An 18,414-nucleotide genomic window follows, 5' to 3' on the forward strand; every position below is an offset into this window, starting at 1 on the left:
GTACAATACATTCAAGTATTATATTATAGACTAGTACACTCTGTCGAATAAGATCTTTACCGGCCAGATACAAACATTAAACTGTATAAGATCCATATTCAATGATCAGCATTTACACATATTGACCCATAAATAAATTATACATTTTCTGTTTTCAAAATGTTGGTTCAGCATTTTGTGGAATATGACACTCTTCTGAGAGTATTGTCACTTCATAGCCATCATTAAAGGTAGAGTAAGTGATTTCACTTAATTCAAATATCACTTATTTCTTTGTTTTGTTGTGATAATCCTCTCTACTATAGAGTGTGCTGACCATATAAGGAGTTCCTCCCTGTCCCCAGTTAACCCCTGGGGGTCAAAAAACCTTAGGTTTCGTTTTTGACTCTCTATCCTGATTGGACGAAGGCTTAGGTCCCACAGCCAAAAACGAAACCTACGGTTTTTTGAGTGAAATCACTTACTCTACCTTTAAAGCAGCACCATGCACTTTGGGGTATCAGCAAAGAGAATCTCTTTGGTATCACTTTGGACACTTATCCCATGGCAGCCAACATCGTTGACTTCATTACCTAAACCCAAATTCCAATACCCAAAATCTCGGTCAGTCGCTCGCACTCGGTCACTCCATAGAGTATTGGGTCACTCCAGCATGGTGGTGTTATGGGGAAATTGGTGACCTGCAGCAATATGTGACAGTCGTACAATCACATAACGTCAGTGAACGTAAATCATTGCAGTTTGTGTATTTGCAGAGTTCAACCTATAGCGATATTTAGGCCACGTATTAAGTGTATATCCTAAGTAACCCTAAGTCCACAAGATGGTCACATATTTTAGGCAGGTCACCAATGTCACCATAACACCACCATGCTGGAGTGACCCAGTGTGAGTGAGCGAGGGGCCGAGATTTTGGGTATTGGAATTTGGATCAAGAGTCACTGTTTCCACACCAAGGCGTCTAGGTGTGGATACAGTGAGTTAGTGTCTGCAAGCCAATGTCCAAGGCAAGGATACGTTGGTGATTGGCCAGTCTTGGCTTCGACTGCGCAGTTCTGCCCTAGAAGGGACCCCCCTGAGTCTATACATTTATGGAAGGATGATTGTTATTGATAAAAACATGTAACTTTATAACTTTTAAATAGTTGTTAAAGAGTTGCATAGTGCTGCTTTAAATGTAACATTCTATCCACTATTTTGGAGTGCATCACAGTGCTTTGGAAATACATTCAGCTACACAGTTAAATGTTTTGTTACAAAATAATTTAAACGATAAGCCTATAAATAAAAAGTCTATTCTTTGGGCCTTGCATCAAAATGGATACTATAGGCCTATGAGTCCGATGCTGATACAGTACACGATACAGTACGATACAGTACTTTACAGAGAAAAAAGATATGTTTGTAAAAAAAAAGAAATCAAAATGTCAGATGTAGTTTTGATCCAAAATAACATGTTTATCACGAAGGGAAAAAAAGAGACCCATTTAGAGAACTAAAATAAAGGTTCTTCCTAATGAATATGAATAACAGGGTACTGAAGTCTTGGACTCACTAATAATGTTATAATTCCAGCAGAAATCCAGGCCAACAAATTGCCGTTTGCTGGATTACATTGTGTACAACGATTATATACAAGTATAGCCAAAACAACTTCTATTACTACGATAATATTATGGCTATATTTTGAGTTCATGCAGCATGTTCTCCATTAAAGTGCTTTTTGTGAAACAGAAAAGCTCAGATGTTTAAGAGATGCGGTGATTGAGCCCTGAGGAACCCCACCTTTCATTTTTAAATTGTTTAACCTTCATGGAGAATGACCATTAACGCATTCTGACCCGAGATCAGATTCATACGAGGTTTCCACTGGACACACACTGGTCTGATTGACCCATTCTGACCTGAGATCAGATTTAAAAAAATTCCGTCGTCTGTCGATTTTTCAAAAATAGCAGACCTGCTATGAGCTTGTAGATCTGCTATTTTTCAATAGCTAAAGCATAACATGATGCTAACACCAAAATGGGTTCCCGTTCAGAATGGGTTAAATCCTCGTTGACTGGACATATGAATGCAGAGGAAGATGACCATATCACCAGTTCCCCGAAGAGTATAAAAGGCTCATACATAGTCTGGATTTTCGGTGGTGGGGTGACCACCGAACTACAACATGACGTCATGAACCGCCACCGCCCCAACCTTTCTCTCTGTTTTTACTCACCACCGTTCAACTTTATTTCAGCTCCGGTGGTCCAGACTATGAATAGGCCTTTATAGACCTCGCTCAGACAGGACACGTTTTTTGCGGGAAGCAACTTGCAGTGCCTTTTTTTTCACTTTAATGCTTTGAGTTTTTTTTCAACGTGGGGGTGACAGGCATCAAGCAAAAAATGCTCATTGATAACAATTACAAAGCTTTCTCATTGGAGTCTAAAAGCCCAAACCACACCGGTGGGGACTCCCCTTATATAGGACCAAACCGTTTTCAAGGTCAACCACACCAATGCAACTCATTGAGTTGCAGTGAGTTCCATTGGTGTGGCAAAACCTAAAAACGGTTTGGTCCCAAGGAGTCCCTATATATACCGGTGTGGTTTGGGCTTAATAAAAGAAAAGGCACCAAACCCACATACTCGACTAGTAGTAGCTCTCCCCGAGTTGCTTTTCTTCATCTGGAAATAATAATTTCCTTTCTCACTCAATTAAATACGCTTTTATTCCATTCCATTGTCCGTTTCATACCGATTCACTCCACGAGAGATGAAGACTATAGGCCTTCATTAGTGGCATGACTGCTGGCATCGAGCAGAGTTCAACCCTCATATAGTTACACGTAGGTACCGCATTGGCCACTGCTGTGCTTCGACACGACCGCCATGTTGGAAGGGTCAGTCCGCGCCTCTTTGATGCTCCCCTGTGTGTGTTTTGAAGCAGGATGGCTCTCCGCAACTACAACAACGATAACGGACACACGGGTACAAGGTTTTAACCTTTCTGGACTCTTCTTGCTTCCTTATAAAACAGAAAAAGAAGTTCAGCAGCCATGGTACGGATATATATATATATACAGCATGACTCAGGGATATTTCTTGCAGTGGCGTTATGGCAAGTAGCTCCAGCGACGACTTGACGCGCACGACGCCATGTGGCCAATGCGTTGTCTATACTGTGACACGCACGGCGCCAGTGGCCAATGCGTTGTCTATACTGTGACACGCACGGCGACCAGTGGCCCAATGCGTTGTCTATACTGTGACACGCACGGCGACCAGTGGCCCAATGCGTTGTCTATACTGTGACACGCACAGCGCCAGTGGCCCAATGCGTTGTCTATACTGTAACACGCACAGCGCCAGTGGCCCAATGCGTTGTCTATACTGTGACACGCACAGCGCCAGTGGCCCAATGCGTTGTCTATACTGTGACACGCACAGCGCCAGTGGCCCAATGCGTTGTCTATACTGTGCGTATACATTTATGTCTCGAGTTCATCATCCCGAACAAAAACGGAGGCAAGAGAAGGAGCCTCAAAATGGAGACGGTCCATATCCAGTCTCACGTCGTCACACCTTGCCGTCCTTTGTGCTGCGCTGTCCCACGATAAAGAGAGAGGCGGGGTCCCTGCTGCCGCCGCCGTCCCCGGAGCCATGAGGACACCTCCTGGACTCGTCAGCTGTGGTCTCCTGTGTGACGTCGTCGCCGCCACCGCTGCTGCAGCTGGGCCCGCTGCAGGTGGAGGTGTGTTCAGCCTCCCTCTCCTCCTCCTCCTCCTCCTCCTCCTCCGCTTTGGGCAGGACGCTCATGGCCACGCCGGCGTCCGTCTCTCTGTCGGACGTGCTTTCTCTGGGGTGGTCGTCGTCGTCGTCCTCCACAGACGTGCTGCTGCTGCTCTCCTTGGGCTTGTCCTCTGCCGGCGGCTTGCGGTCGGAGTGGCGCGGAGCCTTGCCCGACCGAGGCGGTGGCGGCTCGGCTGGCGTCCGCGGTTGGGCTGTGGGCGGAGCTACGATGGGGGCGGGCGGAGCTGGACGGCGGGGGGGTGGCGGCGCCGTTCCGTTGTCGACGACCACGGCCGCGAGTCGGTCGCCGTCGCCCTGCTCCTTTGCAAAGTTGACGAACACCTGCACGTAGAAGCAATGCAAGCGTTACTTATGACAATGGAAAGTAACAAACACTGTCTCACTTTCTCCGGTCACTATAATAGTTATATAATAATGTCAGTTATCTTGTTGCAGTTTCCCAGTAGGTCTCCCTAAAGAATCAGACGACTGGACCATTTTTACAATATAAATGGGGGTCTCAGACATAGAAATGCCATTAAATGGGGGTCCATACTCTGCTCTGCATATCAAACTGATGGTCCTTGAAATTAAACGGGTTGAGAATCACTGTAGGGCCGTCAAAATCTTCTCTTATGGGGGACCCTGGCATATATTTTCAAATATAAATGGCATTAAATGGGGGTCAGTAGCCTATGCATGTCAAACTGGGCTTCCTTTTCAAATGGGGTCTGTCCCTGAATTTTCAGGGCAAGACCTCGACCTTGCGCGTGCCGACTCGGCCCAGCCTGGTACCCTATAGTCAAAATATGGCCCTTGAGGAAAATGAATTGGGGAACCCTGCTATAGAGCTATGTGTAAGTCTAATTGTTATGATGAATTGAACATGGTGGGCCCTATTGTAAACAAGTGTAATGCTTTATGGTGTCGTCCACAGTTAACAGTTTTGTTTTTATTTGTGCTTGAAATGTACTGTAATTCTCCAATCTGTTAATAAATTCATCAATCCATCTCTATAAATAATATGGCTCAGACTCAGACGTGGTACAATGGCGCCCCCTGTTGACAACACCAGGCAGAGTTGATATACATATTAATATACAGAAATCATTAATTTATACTGGAAAATAATAGAACAGTGTGTTATAGTGGAACTCCCTCAAGGACCCCTGGGGGTCCCCGGACGCCACTTTGGGAACCACTGGTCTAGGCAGCAGTGGTGGAAAAGTACTCTTTTAAAAAAAACTTAAATACAAGTATCAGTAGGCTACTGCAATGTCCATGTCAAGTTTTCAAATGTGTTCAAATCTTCTGAAAATAGCAGATCTCCAAGCTCACAATGCGTCACATTGTGTGAGCTTGTATGATCTGCTATTTTCAAATGGACAAAATGTATACAGTAGGGCTTTGTAAGTGTTTTGTAATAATAATCTACAAATTAACTATACTAATTCATGTTTTCAAAAAAATATAGTGAAAAAAATACATTAGTGAAAAGTTGTGGACAGTCAGTTGTGTTCCAAGTTCCCTACCGCAGAGATATATTATGGCTATTATTACCAACCACACCACCACTGTAGTGTACACTGACTGCCTACTTGCACCTACAGTGTGAGACAGACATCACGCCTTTATGGACCCTACAACACTTGATCTGTGCTAATGTAGTAGATTGGAATTTGTTGATTTATTATAAAAACACATCTCTAAAGCTATTTTTGTTCCAACGTATTTTGAACTAAGCCTTTATTTTGAGTAGCAGCTATTTTGGTATTTGGAGCATATTCTTTATTTTGTATAACGTTGTGGGTTCATTTAAAACAGTTTGACATTATTCACACATTATCACATTATCACACATTATCACATTATCACATAGATCAATAGTTCTAGGATCGACTATTGTGTTTTGGTGAATCTGTGACCGATTGTTTTGGTCTGTCTCAGTGGTTCCGGTATGCGAACTGGCGCCGTCTCTCGTTCAGCCCGCCCCGTTTGTGTTTGAAGAGAGACTAGAGTTGTGTATTTGTTTATTCACACATTGCTCCTTAGTCCTTTTACAGGTAAAACTGCCGTCATACGGCTCAAAGTACGAACCGAACGTATTGAAAATTGTGTATGAAGCTGTGAACTGTATTTTCGTTTGTTTATAGTCACTTTAAGAGCTTAATACAGACCAAATACTTGATGAAGTTTATTGGGGTTTCAGAGACGCATGGTGTACACTGGGCTCCGCCATCTTCTGTAGCTAATACACTGTGGTTTGCGTAGCATGCAACGTGTAGAACGTTGTTTACATTTATTTCTGAACCACTTAGTTTATAGAACAGTGCAATACATTGGTGAATAGAGAATGTTTAAAACATGATGCATCAATACTTTCATTTGTCACAGCTAAAATAATATGGACAACTGAGTCCATGAAAGAGTAAAAGTAATTTGAAAAGTAAAAATAATAACTTATGGTTAAAAAGGGATAAGAGTACAATGAGTACAATTTATATAATTAGTTAAAAACGGAACAACTGTATTTCATGTGTATGGTTAGACTGCATTTGTCATGATTGCATTTAAGCACTTTGATGCACTTCTAGTGTGGTAACGGTTTTATGCTTAATCAATGTGACATTGTGCCTTTACTTGTTACAGAATGTAATTTTGAGTAAGTAATGTGAATGTGATTATATTAGGGTTTCATCTGAACTGATGTTGATGCTACTATACCTATTGTGTACATACTGAGACTGTTATTCTTGTGATGATTCAGGGTTAAAGGTCACATGATTAGTACAGTGGTGCTCGCGACATAATACTGCTGCTATTGTAAGAGGATGTATTCATGATGTACGTGTCTGATTATTGTTGAAATTGAGATAAAAGTGCCGTTTGTGTTTGAAGAGAGACACAGCGTTGTGTGTTTGTTTATTCACACATTGCTCCTTTTACAGGGGCACTACACTAACTATAACCGATAACGGTTGGAGGAGAGGAGAGACCCATGCACCACCAGCGCCCCGGGGACACTGGAGACGTGTTGGCGCGGCTGGCTTCCCCTTGGCTCGGATTAAAGAAGCGTTCATTCCCCCATCCATCCATCCAATCCGGGCACACTGATCTGCCTCAGCCTGCTCATTGTGGTGAGTGATGATGAATGATGGATCATTAATAGCTTCATCTCTCTCTCTCTCTCTCTCTCTCTCTCTCACACACACTCACACACACACACACTCCCTTTATTTTCTCCCCTAGAGGTAGGGATGATTGTCCTCTTTAAGGACATTTGCACCTGTATTATGATATGACACTTTTGATCACCCAGGATGCAAATAGTGAACTGGCCCATCCACACCTAGGATGTATTGAAATGAAAACAACAACAGTCCTGCAAAGAACCAGACCACTGTCTTCTAGGTGCTAAAAGTGAAATAAGTGCTAGTGCACAGTGATACATACAGTAGGCTATGTACAAAGTGTAGATGTGAAGGCTGGTGTTAGTGTACGATTTATGAAGACTGTTCATTTCATGGGGTGGATGTCAGTCTGAGTCTTGGAAAACAAACAAAAACAGACTTTTTGCTTTCATTGCGTTTAATTTTTGTCCTTATTGAGCCCCCCCTTTATACAGGTTTAATGTTTTAAAAACGCCATTGACAATAAAGAGAACGTAATGTTTGTTTTACATCATCATGTTGTAAGATGATAAGAGCTCCCCTCACTTCATTTTTACAGATTAAAAGGCAAGAGTTGTAATATACCCTTTTAGGTTGCATTGTTAATATTGCTGCATTTTTATTACATTTCTTTCACAATCTTATTCTTCATTCCATTGTAACTGTACTATTATATTTAGATGTGCACTTGGAGAACAGAACATGTGGGCAAAAAAGTGAATTTGTAGCAATCATCTGCAAATTCAGTTTGTACAGGAACATGGGTCCCATTATTAAATGTGTTTCATGAAGGTCTATGATTGAAACATGATTACACACACTAAACATTTGGACACGTGGGCTTTTCATTAAGCTTTATTCTACATGTAAATAACAGTGTGGACAGCACTTCCACATAATGACCTAACTAAATATACACAACATAATTCAAACCCTTTCATTCTGATGTGTGTGTGTGTGTGTGTGTGTAAAAGCTGGTCTATGTTTTAATCTCTGGTGGTGGTGGTGGGCTTTTTGGAATGTATTGCTGAAGTTACCATAAACAGTACATGTATAATTCACCTCAAATCAACATTTCACCTTATTTATGTTAAGGTCACTGCTATCCATTGTGCAAGTCCTGTCTGTCATTTACATGTACAGCTCATGTAAATGACATGTCCTTGAGATGAATGGGAATGTCTCCCCTCCCTCTTGTTATTCAATTTGGACCATTGGGCATATCTGGGGGAGGAGGGAGGGTGGAGGACAGTATATTCGACTGTGATTGGTGGAGAACTATTGTTCTATTTGGCCAATCATATCAAAGCAGTTAGTGGTTCCATCTCAGGCTCTCTGGTATAAGAAGACTTGGTCTCTGTCATTTATACACAACTCCAAGATATCAATCATTTCTGATCACATCCGACTGTGTACTCCATACTTCAGCTAAAGATGAACTCTCTCCACCCCACTAGGGACATGTCTGCTGAACAGGAGGAGCCCAAAGACCTTGGTATGTTAAATATTAAGTAGCCACTTAATTCCTATATTTTTAGTCATGCAATGTAGTAAGGTCATCTAGCTGTCTTTCTACCTATCAACAATCTCTTTTGTATTTGTTTCCAATTCAGTGTTGCATCATCAGCATGACTGCCCTGGCCTACCAGAGGTGAATGAACAAAGAAGTTTGGCAAAGCAAAAACACCACTGCTGTGATCAGTGTGGAAAACACTTTCCTTATATCTCCACACTTAAATCACACCAGGTAATTCATACTGGAGAGAAGCCCTATGGATGTGACCAGTGTGGACAACACTTCTCTCACATGGCAACCCTTAAAAGCCACCAGAGAATTCACACTGGAGAGAAGCCCCACGGATGTGATCAATGTGGACAACACTTCTCTCAAATGGCAACCCTTAAAAGTCACCAGAGAATTCACACCGGAGAGAAGCCCTATGGATGTGATCAGTGTGGACAATACTTCACTGGAATGTCAACCCTTAAAAGTCACCAGAGAATTCACACCGGAGAGAAGCCCTATGGATGTGATCAGTGTGGACAATGCTTCACTCGAATGGCAACCCTTAAAAGTCACCAGAGAATTCACACCAGAGAGAAGCCCTATGGATGTGATCAGTGTGGACAACACTTCTCTGAAATGGCACACCTCAAATGCCACCAGCGAATTCACACTGGAGAGAAACCCTATGGATGTGGCCAGTGTGGACAACACTTCTCTCAAATGGCACACCTCAAAAGTCACCAGATAATTCACACCGGAGAGAAGCCCTATGGATGTGATCAGTGTGGACAATACTTCACTCGAATGGCAACCCTTAAAAGTCACCAGAAAATTCACACCAGAGAGAAGCCCTATGGATGTGATCAGTGTGGACAACACTTCTCTGAAATGGCACACCTCAAATGCCACCAGCGAATTCACACTGGAGAGAAACCCTATGGATGTGGCCAGTGTGGACAACACTTCTCTCAAATGGCACACCTCAAAAGCCACCAGAGAATTCACACTGGAGAGAAACCCTATGGATGTGACCAGTGTGGACAACACTTCTCTCAAATGTCCAACCTTAAATGCCACCAGAGAATTCACACTGGAGAGAAACCCTATGGATGTGATCAGTGTGGAAAGAGTTTCACTACTTCAAATGCCCGAAAACGCCATGAGCGCACACATATGAAAGATAGATCTGTTTAGTGTGTATGACAGTATGACAAGAGCTTCATTATAGAAACACCAAGTTGATTAATTGCAAGCATAACATACTGTTGACCTGTTCTTTTTAGTGGTATTTCTTTTTCACTGTGTCAAGAGTTTTCAGAGACAATATTAGAACAGAAAAGTATGGTGTGTTGGAGTCTGGTAGAGCTTTGACATTTTACCCCCCTCCATGCATCAATCTATCTACATAATTGGCTTCATAATTTGCTTCATTGCATCTGATTAAAACGGTTATATTATTTGCTTAATTTGACTTGATTCTGTGGAACATGTCCCTCGAACATTATGCAGCAGATAGAAATAAACATGTCTTGATCTTATTATTTGTGTCACTGAAATTTGACCTGCATTTTTGCTGTATTTAGATGAGCTTCATCTCAGAGGCTGTTCACTTGTTATATACATTATGTGTAGACCACTTGGAAGATAATAATAAACCTTGGACCACTGACTAGAGAACAGAACATTTGTGCCCAAAACAAGTTCTGGAGGAATTTGGAGCAACCATCAGTAAATTCAGTTAATGAGGAGTATCATACCAACTTAAGTTTTGTCTGTGTTGTAATCCCTGGTGATGGTGTGCTATTTGAGAATGTAATATGATGGCTGAAGTTACCATAAACACAGTAGGCCTACACTAGATCACCTCAAAGTGCCCAAGTGTAATGCTTCATGGTGTCGTCCACTCACATTTAACAGGTTTTTTCTATTGAGTTGTACTTGAAATGTACTGTATTTCTACAAACTGTTAAATCAATCAATCAAAAAACCCTAAAATGCTGTCCATTGTGCATGTCCTGCTGTCATTTTCATGCATATGGTAACTTCATGTCGAGTGTGAATCTACTCCCTCTTGTTATTCAATGTGGATCCATTGAGCATAGCTGTGAAGAGTAGGGAGGGTGGAGGACAGTATGTTAGACTGTGATTGGTGTTGAGATGGTTCCATTATTCTATTTGCTGTTGAACTGTTCTTTTTTTAAGTATTATTAGAACAGAAAAGTATGTGTTGGAGTCTGTTAGATCCAGTTGTTTTCTTTGCCATTTATTGCATCTGACCCAAACAAACATTAAAGGGATTGTGGCATTTAAAGTGTTTGTAATAATTATGTCCTTATTTCTTATTTTCTGAGCTCAATTGCACCCCAAAGACTGCACTTTTAACATTCCGTTTTCTGGCTCAAACAAGTGACCACAGAAAATCCACTCAATGTTCAAATTTCAGGTTGGGGGGGGGTGTAATTGAGGTCATAAAACCTAAAAGAAAAATACTATGTCATGAAAGCTTTAAAGTCCATAGACTTGGCTGGCTAAAGAAAGAAAGAAAGAAATAAACAAACAACGAGCACAGTGCATAGATTGTGGTTTTGTGATATAGCCCAGTACGGTTCATAAAGTGGTCCAGAGGTCCCCAGCTAAATGATAAATTGGAACCAAATGGACCCCTATGACTCTGTAACTCTGAGAGTGTGAAAATTGACCATTTTTACAATATAAATTGGGGTCTCAGACATAGAAATGCCATTAAATGATACTCAGCCTATTGCATATCAAACTGATGGTCTCAGACGTGGTACAATGGCGCCCCCTGTTGACAACACCAGGCAGAGTTGATGTCATATCAGCGTTATGTCTGTGGTTTGGCAGAAGACTGCTTGCTGGAGTGAGTCTCTTCACAATACAATAATATACAGCAATCATTAATTTATACTGGAAAATAATAGAACAGTGTGTTATAGTGGAACTCCCTCAAGGACCCCTGGGGGTCCCCCGGACCCCACTTTGGGAACCACTGGTCTAGGGACTCTAGGCAGCAGTGGTGGAAAAGTACTCTTTAAAAAAAACTTAAATACAAGTATCAGTACTGCAATGTCCATGTCAAGTTTTCAAATGTATTAAAATCTTCTGAAAATAGCAGATCTCCAAGCTCACAATGCGTCACATTGTGTGAGCTTGTATGATGCTGGTGATATGATGTGGATGTCAATTTGAGTCTTGGAAAACAAACTGACTATTTTCTTTCATTGCGTTTTTGTCCATATTTTTGTCCTTATTGATGGGCCCCTCCTATATACAGGTTTAATGTTTGTTTTTAGTTCAATGTTTGTTTTACATCATCATGCTGTAAGAGGATAATAGCGCCCTTCACTAAAATACAGATTCAAAGGCAAGAGTTGTAACATAATATACCCCTTTAGGTTGCATTGTTAATATTGCTGCATTTTACATTACATTTCTTTCACAATCTTATTCTTCATTCCATTGTAATTTTACTATTAGATTTAGATGTGCACTTGGAGAATAAACCTTGGACCACTGGACCAAACTATCTCAAAATTAACATTTCACCTTATTTATGTAAATGCTATCCATTGTGCATGTCCTGTCTGTCATTTACATGTACAGCTCATGTAAATGACATGGTGGAGAGAGAGAGAGAGAGGTGGACCTATTGTTCTATTTGGCCAATCATATCAAAGCAGTTAGTAGTTCCATCTCTATGGTGGTTCGCTATTTTGGTTCCAACGTATTTTGAACTAAGCCTTTATTTTGAGTAGCAGCTATCATAGATCGATACCCAGCTAGCAAGTTATGGCGCGCCGCCTGCGGGAGGCGGTCGCCGCGCGCCGCCGATCGTGTCCTCCGCCGGGCGCGTCGCACGATGTGGCCGCGTCGTTCTTGATCAGCGTGTGCCGTGCGCGCCGACGCGCGTGTAGCCGGCGCCCCGCTTCTCTGCCGCGACTCGAACGTCAGCTACGACGGCAGCAGCAGGACAGCGTGGAGCTGTCTTATGACACCCCCCCCCCCCCCCCCCCCCCCCCCATATGACCCCGCACCCCTCGATCCTCCCCCATGCTCACCTCCCTCCCACATATTTATAGAAACATAATAAAGCAGCAAATGTATACTTAATTTTGTTTCTTTATTAGGGAAAAAAAAGGTTACAATGAAATCATTTAGGCACATAGAAAAAATATGTAAACAACCAAGTTTAGAATACAAGTGGTTGATTTTTATGTCATTTTGCTGAGAATGCACTTTAAGACCACTCTGAGAACCACTGGCTTCTAAAATCTATAAAACACCAACTTTCCTGAAACCACCAGAACATGTTGGATAAGATTGTGTCCACATTTCCACAGTTTTCTGAAAAACCTATGTTTCTATATTAGTGGTTCTCAAATTATGTTATGTCAAGGACCCCAGAAATATTATGAAATTGGCCGCAGACACCTACAGTATCTGAAAATATGTTGTTCCAGGGACTACCCAGAAGCAAAGATGAGTTTAAAAACGTTTGCTCTGAAACAATATATATTCAAAGATTTGCACATTTTCAGGATAAAACTAAATAGCAGACCTACAAGCTCATAGCGCGGTCCCTGGAACAACATATTTTCAGATTGGAGTAAATCGTTTGAACACCAATGATACAGAAACATCTAGGCTTTTCAGAAAACAGTCATACCATTCAAACACTTTAACCATAATTTTAAAAGCTGTTAGATTGTTGGCAGATTTACAAGCTCACAAGCTTGTAGATTTGCTAATACTAAAATGTGGCCCAAACACAGTGAACGTTTTAACTAAAATCTGCGAGAATTTAGAAGACATTTTGTGGAATCAGTTCAAGTTTAATTTCTATAAAACACCAAGTCTATTCTGTGTGGAGTTAGTTATGTAGGCCCAGTAATGTTGCAATAACAGTTACACAGCAATAAACAGAACACACAATCGAGATTCACCTTTTGAGCAAGAAATCGTGCAGCATACATTCAAGAGTCCATTTGGAAACCCCTATAGCGGTGGGTTTGAACCCTTTTCATGCCAAAGTTATTCACCATTTGAGCCACGGACCACCATTTGATGAGCTGCCTGCCGTGCCTGTCCGTTTCCTTCCTTTATGAAGCCTGACTGGTGGTGGCCGCCAGCAGAAGTTCCAAAATGCACCCTGTCCAACGTCTCCGGCTCTCAGACCCCAGGTCCCTGTCACTGAAGTCCAAGATCCCCTGGTTTTAGCCACTTTAACCATTATTTAAAAAGCTGTAAGCTGTTGAAAACGAGTTTGTAGATTTGCTAATTTTGAAACATCGTGAAAATGTGGTTTGAAGTCGATAGGTCTTCCTCCAGCGAAAGTTCGTCTGAAATCACAGAATTAATTAAATAAATTATTGTGGGATAACGTTTTGATGGCTGAGAACCACTGCCTTAACCCATTTAGACCTGAGGACGCATCTGTGTCGCCTCATAGGTTTTAAACATTATTTTAAAAGCTGTTATCTGTTGAAAAATAGCAGATCTACAAGCTCATAGTGTGGCACAGAGTGCCACAGTACTCATCATAATACACCTCAGTCATTTAAAATGTTATGATGGTAACAATGGTACACAGTTACACATTGTTGGGTGCCAATTTTCTGTCCTTGGTAAAATGAACAATTACCTTAAATTAAAGAACGATGTCTCAGCTCTGTACAGCATGTCACCTTGTCTGTAAAATGAAATCAAATTCAAGTCAAATTTCTTTCAAATGTAACAGCAAACTTGAGGCAAGAGAGCTTGTAGCATGCAACCTTAATTCAGTGGTAGAAATGTTCTTACCGTTTGTACGCCCAACAGATCCAAGTCCTGTGTCTGAAATCACAGTAACAACAAAATGGTAAACATTGTATGTACATAAAAATCAATTTGATGAAAACAGAAGATCTACAAGCACACAATGTGCTGCGAGCTTGTAGACCAGCTATATTCAGCATGCAACCAAGTGTAAAAATCAGGCTTAGAATAAAACAACAAAATGACTAAAATGACAAATTAAATCAAAATGTGTTGTAATTAGACAAATCTTTATTTGCAATTGTGGCCTAGCAAAGTTCCTTTAGAGGAGACAACAGAGAGAAGAGTAAAAGAAATGGCTCAGAACGTACCTGCATGGCAATGCTCATTTTGGTCACTGCATCTGCACCTATAATAGAATAACAAAAAAAGTCTGTTTTAAACATTAGCCTACTATGTGATATTTTTTACATTTGCAAGACAGACATTTGACGAAGATTTAGCCTTGCAGACCCCACATACACACAGACCCCATGCTGTATTGATGTGGTACCATAGGAGAAGTTCTAAAACAAAGAATGACAAAAAATGTGATTTACAGCTAAATGCTGTTTATGTAGTCTACACAAGCAACGTATCAAATCTTATCTAATTCGAATAATTGTGTTTAAGGACTTATCAACACAATAAGAAGTTACCTGTTAAAATAGCATGAGTTATACGTTTGCTAATGCTAACCTTATCCCCTCGTCCAAACAATAGATTGCCCAGGTAGCTAGGCTAGCTAGCTAGAGGGAAACATACACAGATAAAGATCGAAACGATTCTAACACGGGCAATTACACTACACACGGTAGATATCGGATATAAAAATACACTGACCTTTCAACTGAATTTCTCCGGAGAAAAACTGTGTAAGAACTAATATAAGCATTTGTTGGAGAGTCTTGTCTTCTGCGACTGCCTCCACCCCCGTACGTCGATTCAACAAAAACAACAACACTGCAATGCATGCCGGGTAAAGCCTCGGCTCCAGGCTAGGTAGGCTAGCCTGAACTAAAGTTAAAAATTATTATTATTATTAATAACAACAACAATAATAATAATAATAAATATAACCGCAAGAAGAAGAAGTAGAAGAAGAATCCACTTAATTATATTCAATAGTTAAAAAATTATGTATTTTATACATATAATGCACATCCTTGTCTGAGAGAGAGAGAGAGACGGGCGGGGGAGGCAAGCCTTACGTCAGCGTGAGGAGGGACTGTAAATCGCTGTAAATTCACGATCGCATTAAAAAGTAACTGATCGCGCTCGTTTGACGCGCGGACAGCGGGGGGAAGTCCAAGCCAGCCCGGGCGTGCTACGCTGTGAAGGCGACAGCGGGAGGCGGTAGCTAGCGGGGAAATGTTAGCTGGGTAGTTCTAGGATCGACTATTGTGTTTTGGTGGATATGTGATCGATTGTTTTGGTCTGTCTAAGTGGTTCCGGTATGGGAAGTTAACTGGCGCAGTTTCCTCTCTTCAGTGCCGTTTGTGTTTGTTGTGTTGAGAGACTAGAGTCTGTTTGTTTATTCACACATTGCTCCTTTTACAGGTAAAACTGCCGTCAGGCGGCTCAAAGTATGAACCGAACGTATTGAGAATTGTGTATGAAGTTGTGAACTGTATTTTCGTTTGTTTATAGTCACTATAAGAGCTTAATACAGACCAAATACTTGATGAAGTTTATTGGGGTTTCAGAGACGCATGGTGTACACTGGGCTCCGCCATCTTCTGTAGCTAATACACTGTGGTTTGCGTAGCATGCAACGTGTAGAACGTTGTTTACATTTATTTCTGAACCACTTAGTTTATAGAACAGTGCAATACATTGGTGAATAGAGAATGTTTAAAACATGATGCATCAATAATTTCATTTGTCACAGCTAAAATAATATGGACAACTGAGTCCATGAAAGAGTAAAAGTAATTTGAAAAGTAAAAATAATAACTTATGGTTAAAAAGGGATAAGAGTACAATGAGAAATGCATTTATATAATTAGTTAAAAACGGAACAACTGTATTTCATGTGTATGGTTAGACTGCATTTGTCATGATTGCATTTAAGCACTTTGATGCACTTCTACTAGTGTGGTTACGTTACGGTTCTATGCTTAATCAATGTGACATTGTGCCTTTACTTGTTACAGAATGTAATTTTGAGTAAGTATATGTGAATGTGATTATATTAGGGGTTCATCTGAACATTTACTGATGTTGATGCTACTATACCTATTGTGTACATACTGAGACTGTTATTCTTGTGATGATTCAGGGTTAAAGGTCACATGATTAGTACAGTGGTGCTCGCGACATAATACTGCTGCTATTGTAAGAGGATGTATTCATGATGTACGTGTCTGATTATTGTTGAAATTGAGATAAAAGTGCCGTTTGTGTTTGAAGAGAGACACAGCGTTGTGTGTTTGTTTATTCACACATTGCTCCTTTTACAGGGGCACTACACTAACTATAATGGACACTGGAGACGTGTTGGCGCGGCTGGCTTCCCCCTGGCTCGGATTAAAGAAGCGTTCATTCCCCCATCCATCCATCCAATCCGGGCACACTGATCTGCCTCAGCCTGCTCATTGTGGTGAGTGATGATGAGTGATGGATCATTAATAGCTTCATCTCTCTCTCTCTCTCTCTCTCTCTCTCTCACACACTCACACACACACACACACACACACACACACACACACACACACACACACACACACACACACTCCCTTTATTTTCTCCCCTAGAGGTAGGGATGATTGTCCTCTTTAAGGACATTTGCACCTCTATTATGATATGACACTTTTGATCACCCAGGATGCAAATAGTGAACTGGCCCATCCACACCTAGGATGTATTGAAATGAAAACAACAACAGTCCTGCAAAGAACCAGACCACTGTCTTCTAAGTGCTAAAAGTGAAATAAGTGCTAGTGCACAGTGATACATACAGTAGGCTATGTACAAAGTGTAGATGTGAAGGCTGGTGTTAGTGTACGATTTATGAAGACTGTTCATTTCATGGGGTGGATGTCAGTCTGAGTCTTGGAAAACAAACAAAAACAGACTTTTTGCTTTCATTGCGTTGAATTTTTGTCCTTATTGAGCCCCCCCCCCTTTATACAGGTTTAATGTTTTAAAAACACCATTGACAATAAAGAGAACGTAATGTTTGTTTTACATCATCATGTTGTAAGATGATAAGAGCTCCCCTCACTTCATTTTTAAAAATACAGATTCAAAGGCAAGAGTTGTAATATACCCTTTTAGGTTGCATTGTTAATATTGCTGCATTTTTATTACATTTCTTTCACAATCTTATTCTTCATTCCATTGTAATTGTACTATTATATTTAGATGTGCACTTGGAGAACAGAACATGTGGGCAAAAAAGTGAATTTGTAGCAATCATCTGCAAATTCAGTTTGTACAGGAACATGGGTCCCATTATTAAATGTGTTTCATGAAGGTCTATGATTGAAACATGATTACACACACTAAACATTTGGACACGTGGGCTTTTCATTAAGCTTTATTCTACATGTAAATAACAGTGTGGACAGCACTTCCACATAATGACCTAACTAAATATACACAACATAATTCAAACCCTTTCATTCTGATGTGTGTGTGTAAAAGCTGGTCTATGTTTTAATCTCTGGTGGTGGTGGTGGGCTTTTTGTAATTTATTGCTGAAGTTACCATAAACAGTACATGTATAATTCACCTCAAACTATCTCAGAGTACAAATCAACATTTCACCTTATTTATGTTAAGGTCACTGCTATCCATTGTGCAAGTCCTGTCTGTCATTTACATGTACAGCTCATGTAAATGACATGTCCTTAAAATGAATGGGAATGTCTCCCCTCCCTCTTGTTATTCAATTTGGACCATTGGGCATATCTGGGGGAGGAGGGAGGGTGGAGGACAGTATATTCGACTGTGATTGGTGGAGAACTATTGTTCTATTTGGCCAATCATATCAAAGCAGTTAGTGGTTCCATCTCAGGCTCTCTGGTATAAGAAGACTTGGTCTGTGTCATTTATACACAACTCCAAGATATCAATCATTTCTGATCACATCTGACTGTGTACTCCATACTTCAGCTAAAGATGAACTCTCTCCACCCCA

General features: G+C 41.0%; 1 protein-coding gene across 1 annotated transcript in view; it reads right to left on the bottom strand.

The window, feature by feature from the left end:
* Positions 1 to 3,985: 3,985 nt before the first annotated feature.
* The window catches only part of abca7 (ATP-binding cassette, sub-family A (ABC1), member 7), a 123,654-nt gene continuing 109,225 nt past the window's right edge, over positions 3,986 to 18,414 (bottom strand). Inside the window, 1 exon segment of the mRNA XM_080770351.1 lies at positions 3,986 to 4,121. The gene's annotated coding sequence lies outside the window, so the exon portion shown is untranslated.

The sequence above is a fragment of the Protomyctophum bolini genome (assembly GCF_963924005.1).
Source record: "Protomyctophum bolini genome assembly, chromosome: 8".
Lineage (NCBI taxonomy): Eukaryota > Metazoa > Chordata > Actinopteri > Myctophiformes > Myctophidae > Protomyctophum > Protomyctophum bolini.